The sequence below is a fragment of the Engraulis encrasicolus genome, chromosome 10, assembly GCF_034702125.1.
Source record: "Engraulis encrasicolus isolate BLACKSEA-1 chromosome 10, IST_EnEncr_1.0, whole genome shotgun sequence".
NCBI classification, from domain to species: domain Eukaryota; kingdom Metazoa; phylum Chordata; class Actinopteri; order Clupeiformes; family Engraulidae; genus Engraulis; species Engraulis encrasicolus.
Window position 1 is genome coordinate 30,664,710 of NC_085866.1, and position 13,664 is coordinate 30,678,373.

Here is a 13,664-nt window from a genome sequence, read left to right on the forward strand (position 1 = left end):
CTGCGTATTTGAAGTGTTTTGAAATGACTTATCTGCTCATTTTCACATTATGTTCGATAGGCGACAAAACTTTTGTCTTGTCAAAATCTGCCCTGTCTGTGTTCAATAAAGGGTCAATCTTTCTTTGGTGCATGAAATTTATTTTTGTACATTCATTTTCATTCGAGAGGGTTGTAGCTTTCATATGAGTGACTTCTGAAGCCAAGTGATTAATTGAAAGTCAGGTTATTAGCTGTTATTCCAAACAGATGGATAGGCGACAACTCTTTTGGAGGCGAGTGTATAGGCAATGCTTTGTCACTGAATGGAGAAACTGGCAACAGTACCTCCAACAAGGAGTTTTAGGCAGGGTTTCTGTGTGTGTACATTTATTGATTGGTTTGTTGGTCTGCAATAGATTCTGAAAAATTGCACTAAAATCTTGACACAGTGTGATTTAGATTTAGAATGGAAAAACAACATACAGCACACAAAAATATGACCAGCACACACACACGTACACGTGCGTGCGTGCGTGCGTGCGTACGTACGTACACACACACGCACGCACGCATGCACGCACGCACGCACGCACGCACACGCACACCAGCTGCCCCTACCCCAGTCCCCAAACAGCCCTGCTGCCTCCAATGAGATGCTCCCTTTGTTTTGGCAACAGGCATGAATGGTATGTGAACCAACACCCATGAGCTGGCATGCGTCTGTCTGTCTGTCTGTCTGTCTGTGTCCCTGCCTGACTGCCAGCATCTGTGCCAAGACGGACGGGGCTCTTTATGGCTTTACACATCTTGCCCTCTCCAACACACACATACGCACGCACAAACACGCACGCACACACGCACACTCTCTCCCATAAACACACACACGCACACACGCATGCTCTCTCCCATAAACAAACACACACACGCACACACCAACCCACACACACACAGCCTCTCTCCCATAAACACACACACACACACCAACAATGCACAGAGCTCAGTGGTCCAGCATGATAGTGGGGCACAGATGACAGACAGAGCACTCCTAGGCCTAGCCCTGTAGTGCTCCTCTCCCGTCATGTTAGCATCAGCTGTTCTCAGGTCAGCCAGGGGACAGAGTCAGACATTAGTTCTGGGAGGATTAGTATTGCTTCATTCACAGGACATTTCACTACCACAGTAGTCCAATTGTTGACTAATATAATAGCTATCTTTGGTAATAAAAATGCAATTAGTGGTAGTCATTCTCTCAAAGCCTGTGTGCGCGCACACACACACACACACACACACACACGTGCGTACAAGCACACGTGCGCACGCACGCACACACGGCAATCCCAGCAGACACAGATGATCCAGATCTCCCATCTGAAAATAGCCCTCTAACTTTTGTCTGCTCCAGTTTTGTTTTTTTTAGGTGGTTTCCTCTAAAAGTGGCACAGTCCACGAGAACACCCTCCAGTCAGCCAGTCAAGTGAGTCAGGAGGTATTTTAGGACAACTGCCATCAGGTCAACAATGAAAAATAAAAATAAAAAAGATAAGTGTGGCACAGTTTTGGTACCACCAAAAGCCACAACAAAACATGACCAATACATAATCCCCTGTCACCAGGTCAGCATGCAAGTTATGTGCGTCACATCAAATGCCTCAGGGTCATTCCACGCCAAATCAACAAGTGCCCGCGCACATAGGTCTCAAAAAATTCTGAAAATATTACCAAGTGTACCCATGGTACTTAAGAGAAACACTGCAAATGTATTTGAATGTAAGATGTATACTCTCCGTGTTACAGCCAATTTTACTGGGGGAGGGGGGTGCCCATTTTGTTCACACTCTTTTTTTTGTCAAAGTTCACAAGCCCCTAGCTCAATAACTAAACCATGTAGGAAGCTCAAATTTGGCATGCTGGTACATAGATAGGAATAGTTTGTTGCTAAACTGTCAGTTTTGGTCTGTATGATCGTGCATTGTCATAGCATTCCCTTAAAGATGATACAAATTGTACTGGAGTTTTTGGCTGTGCTCTGTTTAGGCCTTCAGAAGACATATTTGTGCCCAACATAGCCTCTTGATTTTTTTCCCTTGTAGAGACAAGTAGGAACACTCTCATAAAAAGCTATAAATAGAAAGGAAACCCCATCAGTGTTTGAAAAGAAGACCTCACAAGTCTGACAAATCATTTTGGGTGTCATTTTCAGAGCTCCAGAACCCCTTGTGGGATTGTCCACAGATTTTTATTTTATTTTTTTCTTCATTCTCCATGAATTCTTCTTTTTAAAAATGAGACTTGAGACTTGCCAATGAGACTTGTCTTATGTGATGTTTTCTTTTTTAATTTCCAACCTGAACATGGGAACCATGCACATTGAGAGCAATATGTTTTCTATGCGTTTCTTCCGCTGCCATCTGCTGGTCAAAAAAAAGTAACAACATGACTCTTTGTGCTTGACCTACTGTCTCTTTTGGTGTGTGAACCTGCTCCCACATTGAACGCTCCTGAAATCATTGAAATCGAAAGGGATTCCTGCACCCCTGCACAAGGACTCTTGGGTGATCATGTCTGGGCAAAATTTGCATTTGATTATTTAGTTTTTACATTAAATGTTATAGAAATCATGTTGCTCTCTTTTTGCATTTTGCCCATGTTCAGGGTGGAAATTAAAAACGAAAACATCACATAAGACAAGTCTCATTGGGATTTTTAAAAAGAAGACTTCATGGAGAATGAAGAAAAAAATAAAATAAAAATCTGTGGACAATCCCACAAGGTGTTCTGGTGCTCTGAAAATGACACCCAAAATGATTTGTCAGACTTGTGAGGTCTTCTGGTCAAACACTGATGGGGTTTCCTTTCTATTTATAGATTTGTATGGAAGTGTTTCTACTTGTATCTACAAGGGAAAAAAATCATGAGGCTATGTTGGGCACAAATATGTCTTCTGAAGGCCTACCCCTCACCCTAATGAGGGGTAGGCCTAATGACCCCTCACCCTTTCGCAAACACCGTAAAACATCAACATCACCAACTGTCATAAAGTGACCATTTAGGGGGAAAAATAGTGTCATATTATCAAGGATAGGACCCTTATGCAAGAGTCATAAAACAAAGCCAAACGTCTGTCCCCAAATGGTGGTGGTGACTCAGGCCTTCTTGCAGCAGTCATGCTGATGGCACAATCCAACGAATAGGTGTGGCAGCCTAAGTACTACACAGTCACCTGGGCCCTCGCTGAAAACTGTATCTGGGTCAATGATGGTTTTTGGGGCTCAGACGTCAGGTTGTACAACCATTAATTAATTGATGTACTGCCATGAATACGCGTAATGATAAATCCACAAACAAAAAAAAACATTAAATCCATACAACAGTGGCATTCGCTGTGGTAGCACCACCCTGACATGTGCTACCACTAAACAGTCATTGATCCATCTGTATCGTCAATATGTAGTTGCAGGCCCTACTATGCCATGCTGATATCACACTGTTCGAAACCAGCAGTACATCCTCTTACAGTAGTGGCATGGCAATATCCCTCAAGCTGTGTGTACTACTGTATAGTGCCATGTTTATCACTTGTCTAGCTGTAAAGGTATATCTCCTGTACTAGAGGTATGGCGATATCACTAGCTGTGTGAGACTGTTGTAGAAGTAACTTAGTATGGCGATATCGCTAGCTGCACTAGTGGCAGTTTAAGGTTCTACCATTGTCACCAGGGCCCTGGTTGAAAAGAATGAGGTTGATCAGGTCACCTCTAGGAAATCATTTACATGTATATGGATATTTAAACATTTTTAAATATGGGTTTTGGCCTCTCCTTTACACGTAAACAGTTTTAGAATTCACATTTCAAAACTCCGGTTTAGGGAGGCTAAAACGCACCCGTCACAATGGAGTTTTTATTTTCATCCACGTCATGTTAACAAGCAAACGGATTTTAAAAAATATCTGCATTTAAAAATATCCACATATGTGTAAGCAGCACCTAGTACTGTGCTGTCGGTGTTGTGTTGAGTTGTGTTGTGCTGCGTTGTGTGCTGATTGCACCTGACCACAACCACATACAGAGGAAACAGAGCACAGAGCAGCTCACCACTCGTTTGTTCTTTTCTTTCCTTCTCGGAGACAGAGTCGCCACAACAACCACAGCATAGAGAACTGTAGAGATGTGAAGCTGGGCAGCAAGACGAGCACAAACACCTCTGTAACCAGACGAAGGGTCACAGCGTTTGTGTTTTGTGTGTGCTAAAGTTCGACTGAGTATGCCTGCCTACAGTATCACCAGAGATTCTTTAAGTATATAGAGATATGCCAACATAATAGGTTGCTATGGGCACCTAATGTGACCAGGTTCCGGTCTGCCTAACAGGGCGTGTCATAATGCTCCTAGCATTGAATAGAACAGTCCTTAGGTCAAAGATTCTCTGCATTAAGAACGTCTCTGCTTAGGTCTGCCTAAAGGGGGATTTCCCCCCACTCCCCCTTGCAATAATAGAACCCGGAAAAAATGGGCCAATGGAACCTCTCTCTCTACTCTCTCTGGTATCACTGCTGGCTGATCTTATATTGAACTCACACCTTTTTTCACCCCGTGTCTCAAGGATGGATCGGTTTATGTACAATCTCATGACACAATGGAGGGTTTGATATAAATCAGATGTTTTGATTATTATCAAGTGCTGATTTACTTTTTAAGTGTGTTTCATGAACTGATTTTCCAGGCTGTGAATCTGAGCACATTTTGCAAGTGTATGTAAGTTTTGCTTTAACTTCCTCAGGCAAAGCCATATCATGGTTTTTTTTCTCTGCTGAATTTCACAAGTCAGCAAAACAATTTTAGGTGCGATGAGCTTTTTCATTGCTGTATGTTGCTTAGGAGAATAGTGCACAATGCACAATGAGCATGCAAACAGTACACGTTAGCATGATGATGCCTCCTTCCCCCTTTTCCCCCTCCAACAGCCCTATCAGAGGGCTATGCAGCAGTGCTAAACAAGTACTTTCTATGACTGAAAAAGGAAGATGCCAGAAGAGGAACATCTTGCACATGTCACATAAAGGGAGGGCTGACAAGAGAGACAAACATCCTGCAGAGAAAAGATTCCCATTCATCCTGCTTATCTTAAAGCGATACTGTACCTTTTATGGAAATAAACTCATTATACACCTCCCCTTCAGTTAAACAATTAAGTTTTACCTTTCTTCAGTTTTTTAAGCCATTCTCATCGTCTTGTGAAGCTAATTCTAGTTACAGGCTAGCTATTATCATTGAATTTTATGGTTCCAGCTCGCTGCTGGTGGGTCAAAGACATGCAAAATGAAATTGTCATTCAGTGTAACGGATACCTTCTGCTGACTGTAACTGTAAAAAACATGACTCTTTATTTTATTTTTTCCCCCAGTGAATTCGTGAAAGTCTCGGCTGTCATCCATTCACTTGAAACAATTTAAAAATCATGTTTTTTACCGTAAGTCAGCAGAAGGTAATGTATCCGTTACACTGAATGACAATGCCATTTTGCACGTCTTTGACCCTGGTACAGTATTGCTTTAAAATAAAGACTTCTCATTTAGAGCCGAATAAGTATTTCAGTGGAAGAGATTAAAAATAACTCCAGTTGCTTACAACTAAACCATCTTGCAGGGAGCTTTAATGACTCTCCCAGTGAAGCCAATATACCCAATACCTGCCTCTCTAATAAAATCTGCTTTGGAGCCTATTGGGGGGGGGGCAGCCTGTTAGAGAGGGAGGGGGTGGCGGCCAGCCTGCTAGGGAGGTTTGGGGGGCTGCGGTGGTTGCTTCTATCGCAGTTCAGATGTTTGGCAATGAAACCAGCAGGGGGGCAAGAGACTTGGAGACAGCAGAGTCTGGCTGCAGCACAAAGAAAACGCTAGACACAGACAGACAGGCTGACAGAGTGAGTGAGTGAGTGAGTGAGTGAGTGAGTGAGTGAGTGAGTGAGTGAGTGAGTGAGTGAGTGAGTGAGTGAGTGAGTGAGTGAGTGAGTGAGTGAGTGAGTGAGTGAGTGAGTGAGTGAGTGAGTGAGTGAGTGAGTGAGTGAGTGAGTGAGTGAGTGAGTGAGTGAGTGAGTGAGTGAGTGAGTGAAAATGAGAGATGTAGAACAGGAATAGACAGGAATAGGAAGAAAGAAAGAAAGAAAGAAAGAAAGAAAGAAAGAAAGAAAGAAAGAAAGAAAGAAAGAAAGAAAGAAAGAAAGAAAGAAAGACTCAGTGCAGTCCACTTCAGTCCAGTCTAGCATACAGCACAAGTCCAGCAGCAGATTGACCACTCTCTATGTGCCACTCCAGTTTGAAGGAGGAGAGCAACACAAAGCATACTGGCGCTACGCAGACAACATACACAGCGGCAGCAGCGGCAGCAGCAGCAGCAGAGGCTCGATGGCCTGTAACATCCAACAAACGACACTCTGTTTGCTGACCAGTGTGTGTGTGTGTGTGTGTGTGTGTATGCGTGTCTCTCTCGCCATCTCTCCTCAAAGCCATGGCCTCTGGAGAAACCCCTGGAGAAGCCTCCAATCTCCTCGTGGTTCATGCAAGGGAACAATGCTGCCATTGCCTCCAGTCCAGACTGCAGACTCGCTGTCCCAATGCACTGAACCGCTGTCCCACTTCATGCCGTAATTTGAGGCCGATAAGAGACACAGTACAGGCTTTTGAGCAGACTAGAGACGGAGCACATGAAAGAACATGTGCAATGAAGATGTAAGAGAAATAGTCAACGAAGGAGAAACGTGCTCAAAAGACATAACGCAGGAGATTAACAGCAGCTTTAGTTAAAGCTATAAAGCTAGCTGAAATCATAGCCAAATCATTATCACAATTAAACAGTCCAAACTTCCCTACCCGCTCATAAAATAAATTAACTTCCTTACTTATACAATCATTCATGACGGTGCAGAACAAGTATAACTATAGCTGCTATGATCATGCATGTTGCCGGCTAAGGTAAAGCACACTCCAAGTGTGCCACGGAGACAGTCCTCTCACTGGCCTGTGGTCACCTGAAAGTGGGTAGGTCTCTGATTCTCGCACGCACACACACACACACACACACACACACACACACACACACACACACACACACACACACACACACACACACACACACACACACACACACACACACACACACACACACACACACACATACACACACATACACACACACACACACACACACACACACACACACACACACACACCTCACTCAGTGGCTTGTGATCATAAGTGAGCCTCTCCAATCTGCCTGTCTATAGGGTCGATCCACACACACACAGCTTTAGCACAAACACGCACACACACACAGCTTAAGCACATGCACGCACACACACGGGCAAGGAAGGCCATACACATTGTATACTGACTGACGTGACACACAGATTCATAGAAACACACAGACACATGAAAGCACACACTCACACAGGCACGCACACACACACGCACACGCACGCACGAGCGCGCACGAGCGCGCACGCACGCACGCACGCACGCACACACGCACACACGCACACACGCACACACGCACGCACGCACGCACGCACGCACGCACGCACGCACGCATACACCAGCTTTTTAGTAATGCTGACGTCACGGACAGGAAACACCTGGCCTACCATCTACTGACACTGCTGCCCTTACCGACCACAGGCCCTGCGTCAGGCTCTCCAAGAAACTGACGCTGGCACTTCTAAAAACAGAGCAGTCAACTCAGGCGTCAGAAAACATAACGCCTGTCAGTCTTATTTCAGAAAAAAAGAACGTTTAATTTAGATGACAAAGGGAGCTCTGAGCTGTGTGTGTGTGTGTGTGTGTGTGTGTGTGTGTGTGTGTGTGTGTGAGTGTGAGTGTGAGTGTGAGTGTGAGTGTGAGTGAGTGTGTGCGTTTGAACTGCCTTGTAAAAGTGATTAGCCGTTCTTCTACGTTTCAGCCCAGTGGTAAACACAGGGAGACATTAAATGCCTTTAATGCTGATTAGGCAACACAACATAAGAGGGCTCTGGTTCAGAGTTCAGCTGCTGCTAACATCTTCCACATGGCCAGAGCAGAGCCAGAGCAGTGCATCATGGGTACTCTAGAGGCTCCCTCGCTTCCTCCGCTTCCTCATGCCGACCATATTAATAACTACACCACTAAATCAACATTAACACACGCACGCATGCACACACACGCACAGGCACGCACGCACACACTTCCAAACAAGGAAGTGGTTCACATAGATCAAGCAGATAGGTCTAACTGTGTATCTTTTCTTTCCTCACTAGATTAAAAAAAGCTCAGCTTACAAACCGAGAGAGGGAAGGAAAAAAAGCCAAGAAGTCTCTGGCATCTTTTTTTTTCTTCTTTTTTCAGAGAGGAGCACCATATGCGGCGCTTCACGCATTCCTACGCTAATTTCTGTCCAGTGAGCCGTCTCTTTTTGACAAGTCATGAACTTCCTTTACACCCCGGCCAAGTCCAACCAACCAGAGAACCAACCAGGACGCTCTCCAGTCTCCCCAGAGCTCTCTCTCTCTTCCTCCCTCAGCTCCTTCCCTCCCCGAGTCATTCCCTCTTCTGCCTCACTCTCTCGCTTCTGCCTCTATCTCGCTCTTTCTCTGTCTCTCTCTTTCCATCTCTGTATCTCTTATACTGTATCTCTCTCAGCTTCCCTCTCTCCCTCTCTCCCACTCTACACAGCATGTCTCCCCCTCTTTCCTTCTCGCTCACTCCCTCCCTCTCTCCCCACAAAACCTGGGGACCACAGGAAGTGCCAGAGACAGAGACTTCCTGTGGAACCCCATTGAGAAAAAAAAAGAAAAGTCCAACTGGAAGAGAACAGAACAGGGGCCCCTTGACTTAAGAGACTTCAGAACAGAGACAGACATCAAACACGCTCCCTTATTTTACCTGCATGCCCTGAAGAGTTTTATGGAGACAAGAAGCTTGAGAAGGCCTCCACATTTCTCTTAGGATATGACATCTGTACGATGTTGGATAGGCCACCCCGCTTTTGTTGTCAGGTTCATTTAATTACAAACAGTTTGAAATTATTGCATGCATTCACATTCTATGATACACACATCACTGACCACCAGTATGTCAATAAATGCACTAGATTAAAATACACGAGGAGCAGCGTGTTTGAAGGAATGACAAGTTGGGAATACTACGAAACGTTGAGCCTGTTGTTTTGTTTTGATCCCTGGAGCAAGCCTCGAGCTGTGCACCTCCATGCTGGAACGTGAGACATTCCAGAATGTGAAGCTCTACCCCTTGACTACCTGTTCCGATGCAGGCCATGACACGCTCCCTGTCTCTTCAACTGACAGTTAGGAATCCAGCGTGAGAGAGAGAGAGAAGAGAAAGCCACAGCCCACCTCTCTGCCGAGAGAATCACCAGCTGGGCTGTGAAGGCTGTTGAAAAGGATGAAGAGGCAACCAAGCAGCATGAAACTAATGTTCTCAACTTTTAACACCGTGTAGATTTAGGGGATAGGAGATTTGGAGTCAGGGTGAAATCCAATGCAATCACTGACACCAAAAAGTGAGAATGAGCATGTACACAACCCCCCAAGACAATGTCAGCTCCAATAAATGGGACAACAACATGGCATATCGCGTCCACACTCCGCAACATTTTAAATCAAAGTTTCAACCATGAATACAACCAATCGCCCAAGATTCATGCCCCTACTTGTCCACGTTGCGATGCGACACTGTCTTAATGACAACAACAACCGCACTTATACTGTAGCCTGACATTCAAACCAATGCAAACCAGTCAGTGTCCTCACATCAGTCACACTGGAACAGATGGATTAGCTCTCTGCAATCCTCCACCTCAGGCAAACCATGACCAAAGCTCATTAAGTGGCCAACAATGCTTCCCTCTCCCTCCCTGACCCTCTGCTGTCCCCATCACATGACTACAGGGGTATGATAGCGCAGCGGTTGGTAGTTTGGCACGACAGAACTGGCTAATTTGATGTTGGTGTGCTGTTTTCGCAAAACACACTCAACTGTCCCCGTCCTGCTCAACCATCAACTGACGCAAATCCCTGCAAATTTGGCATCGTCAACAATAGGTATGTCTCTGTCAACTGTCTCTGTAAACCGTTGCAGCTATTGACGAATCAAAATAAAGAGGTGTGTGTCAGAAATCTTCTGTTCCTGTTTCAGTACACACACACACACACACACACACACGCACACACACGCACACACACGCACACACACGCACACACACGCACACACACGCACACACACGCACACACACGCACACACACGCACACACACACGCACAGTGGGAATATGAGGAACAACTGTGAGAGTTCAACACGGTCAACCACTCTCCACACATTACTCCAGCCACAAACGGCCAGCGATACTTTCAATCTGTTGATGGCTCCCCCCCCCCCATCACGCCTCAGACTAATAGGTCCCTGAAGACCAGACGCATACACAAAGTGCATACACTCAAGTCAGTCAGAACAGTTACAGTACAAAGAAGTACAAATCACTCAAGACATCCCACTCAAGGTAGTGTAATGTAACAACACACTCAACTGATGAATCACGATTTTGGACCTACGGTTTGATATACTCCACAATTTTTCTGATGTATCTTAAAATTAATTCACTTGCTTTTTTCACATTGGCCAACATTGTTGTCTGGACTGAAGGCTAACAGAACTTTGAAAGGGCGCATCACGATACTCCCTTCTTGCACCACAAAACAGTGTCGTGACTCTGCCTATCACCAAGGTAGAACTTTTACTTTCTTCAGTCTGGCTTGGACTCCTCCACCTGCCTGGTGCGTAAGCGGCTAAGCGCATAGAAACATGAGGCAGGCAGTGGACCAACGGCCAGACTACTGCTGGTAATCCACATCAATAGTCATAAAAGCGGTACAGTATTGACATTTTGATCACAGGCGCTACATCAAGTGTCACAAACAATAACAAACGAACGAATGGCCTCCACTGACCACTTTGCGGTAAACACAAACGCCGATAATTCTGGAATGGAGTGGAGGAGACGCAGCAAGTCTGCTAGGCTGGCTTGCTGCAGGCCTGAAACACCAAAGCATTGTGGCACCATGTGTGAATATTATGCACACTTAAAGCTAAGCACAGGAGCCTCGTAATGTCCTTGCTTTTACTCCTTCTCACAGCATACCCTCATCCATGACGCAACACATACACAGACACATAAATACACACACACACACACACACACACACACACACACACACACACACACACACACACACACACACACACACACACACACACACACACACACACACACACACTATCCACTGGAGTGCCGACCCCATCATCCGTTCATTTATCTCAAACACATGCTAGTCTCATCATTATCGCTGTATGGAGGAGGGCCAGCCATTGATCTCTGGTGGACCAGTCTGGCAGCGATAAAGTAGCCAGAGCCATACAATGGACAATTCAGCCAGAACACTACGCTAGCCAGAGGAGGAGAGAGGAGAGAGGAGGAGGATAGAAGATGAGGAAGAGGATGAGAGAGGACGAAGAGGAGAGAAGAGAGGGACAAAGGAGGAGGAGGAGAAGGAGGAGGAGGAAATCAGTCTTGGACACTAGCCAAGGGAACAGAGGAGGACAAGACGGAAAGGAGGTGAGGAGGAGAGGAGGAGGAGTATCAGGAGGAAAGGCATCTTGAAGACGTCAGCTGGGTTCCTCACATGAGGCAGAAGAGGAGAGAGGAGGAGAGAGAAGGAGAGAGAAGGAAGAAAGCCGTCTTGACTGCATGACATCCCTGAATTGGATTTCTGATTAAAAGGGGTTAATGTAATTAGTTTGAGAACTGGGCAGTCTGGCATTGGGCAGCCCAGGCCAGGCCAGGCCAGGCCAGGCCAGCCAGTGATGCATCGCCTCCTCACTGATGCATGCAGCCTCCAAGTAGCCGGTGTAAACTAGGGCTCCTCTTGCATAGAGTGCTACTGAGGAGAGTCTCTGGACAGTATACCATCAACCATCCATCTATCTATCTATCCGTTCTGAGGAGGATGATGGATGCATTAAGGTGGTGGAAGGATGGATGGGGATGTTACGCTAAGTTAGGAACAAAGACTGCATGGGCAGGGAAGAAAGAAAACGATGATCTGGCTCTGGTTGCAGTATTCAACAATGTGGATTTAGGCATCAACTGAGTATTAGTGTTTAGTCCGCATTTGTGAATAAGATAACCTGAATCAAGCAAAACCACTGTGTCTACATAATGGTGTGCAATGGGGAGACAACACACTCAACAATAGCCTACTCTTTCCAACTAAATCCCATCTTTTCACTTGTGTTGCCAGTATTGAGGCCGACATTACATCACGGATGTTGCCATTAACACAAGTCAACTGCTTGCTGTTGTTGTCTCAATCATGGGCATGCCTGGTGACATTCATGTGTGCAAATCAGACAGACAGACGCAGTGTACAAGACGAGGCTAATGAATGGGGAGGTATCCTCAGGGGGGTTAGGCTAGGCGTAGATCGATTCGTTCGTTGTCTAGGTGAAGTTGTCAACCGAGGTTTAACTGGGAGGATTTGTAAAAGGACTTAATGGAAAACAGGGAGGCACAGCACACACATTCCCTTTGAAGGTACCGACATCAGGCATTCCAACCGCTCAGGCAGACAAACGCCTGGTATGAAAACACAAGACGTGCACACAATAGGGGAGAAATCATGACACATTTCAAACTGACAGCTTGTGTGAGTGGTCTCTGTTAAAATTAAGACTAAGGGCCTGGGAGTTTCGTGAGCCCCTTTGGTCGTAAATCTTTCCCTCAACAGCTAGCTACCGTTTCACGTTTTCGCTGCAGCCAGCCCCCTGTCTTCCATTCGGTGGTTCATTTGAGGTCTCGTTAATTTAGCAGGGAAAACGGGTGCGCGAAGGAAGTTATTTTCAGCATTTCCGCACAGGGACCTGTTTGTAATATTACAAAAACAACAACCACCTGAATACGCGAAAATAAAACCTAACAGTTGTTCGAGTGTGTAGGGCAGAAACCGAGAGCGAGAGTTTTCCCAGTTTTACCCAGTGCAAGACCCATTTGGAACAAAGAAGGATTGCATCGCGTGTGTGGTGCTGCTACACTAGCCAGCCACTGTTATTAAACATGGCAGTCAACCATTGCCCAATTCAGAGCATTTACCACAAATCCCTTTTGCGGGAAATATTTGGAAGGGGTGACTAGGCTATGTGCATTGTCCTTCCTTGAAACCCGTGATTGGAAAGAGCCAGGTTTAGGTTACAAAAGGCATTCACGTTTGATTAGCAGTTTGGGCACACCAGATGTGTGGGCAGTAGATGTCTGGTTTGTGACACCGTTTTTACCATGCGTATCCTTTCCAGTTGCACATTTAGTTCAACAAGAAGATAAAACTGTTCACAGCAACATGATGCCAGATAACCCATTCGAGCAGCGCTTATATAGCCCGGCTGGCTGCCTGTCTGCCCCCATGGGTCGGAGTAGCTTGCCTCACTCGCCCTTCCCCTTGTCTTGCTGGCTTCTGCTTTTCCATACCTGAGTAAACTGGAGAGAGGATGGGATGAACTGTGTCCACTGCTGCTGCTGCTTCCAGAGTTTCCCGACGATCCACCACCGATCCCGGTGGACTGTCGTTTCCCTGACAAAAGCTTCTCAACGGC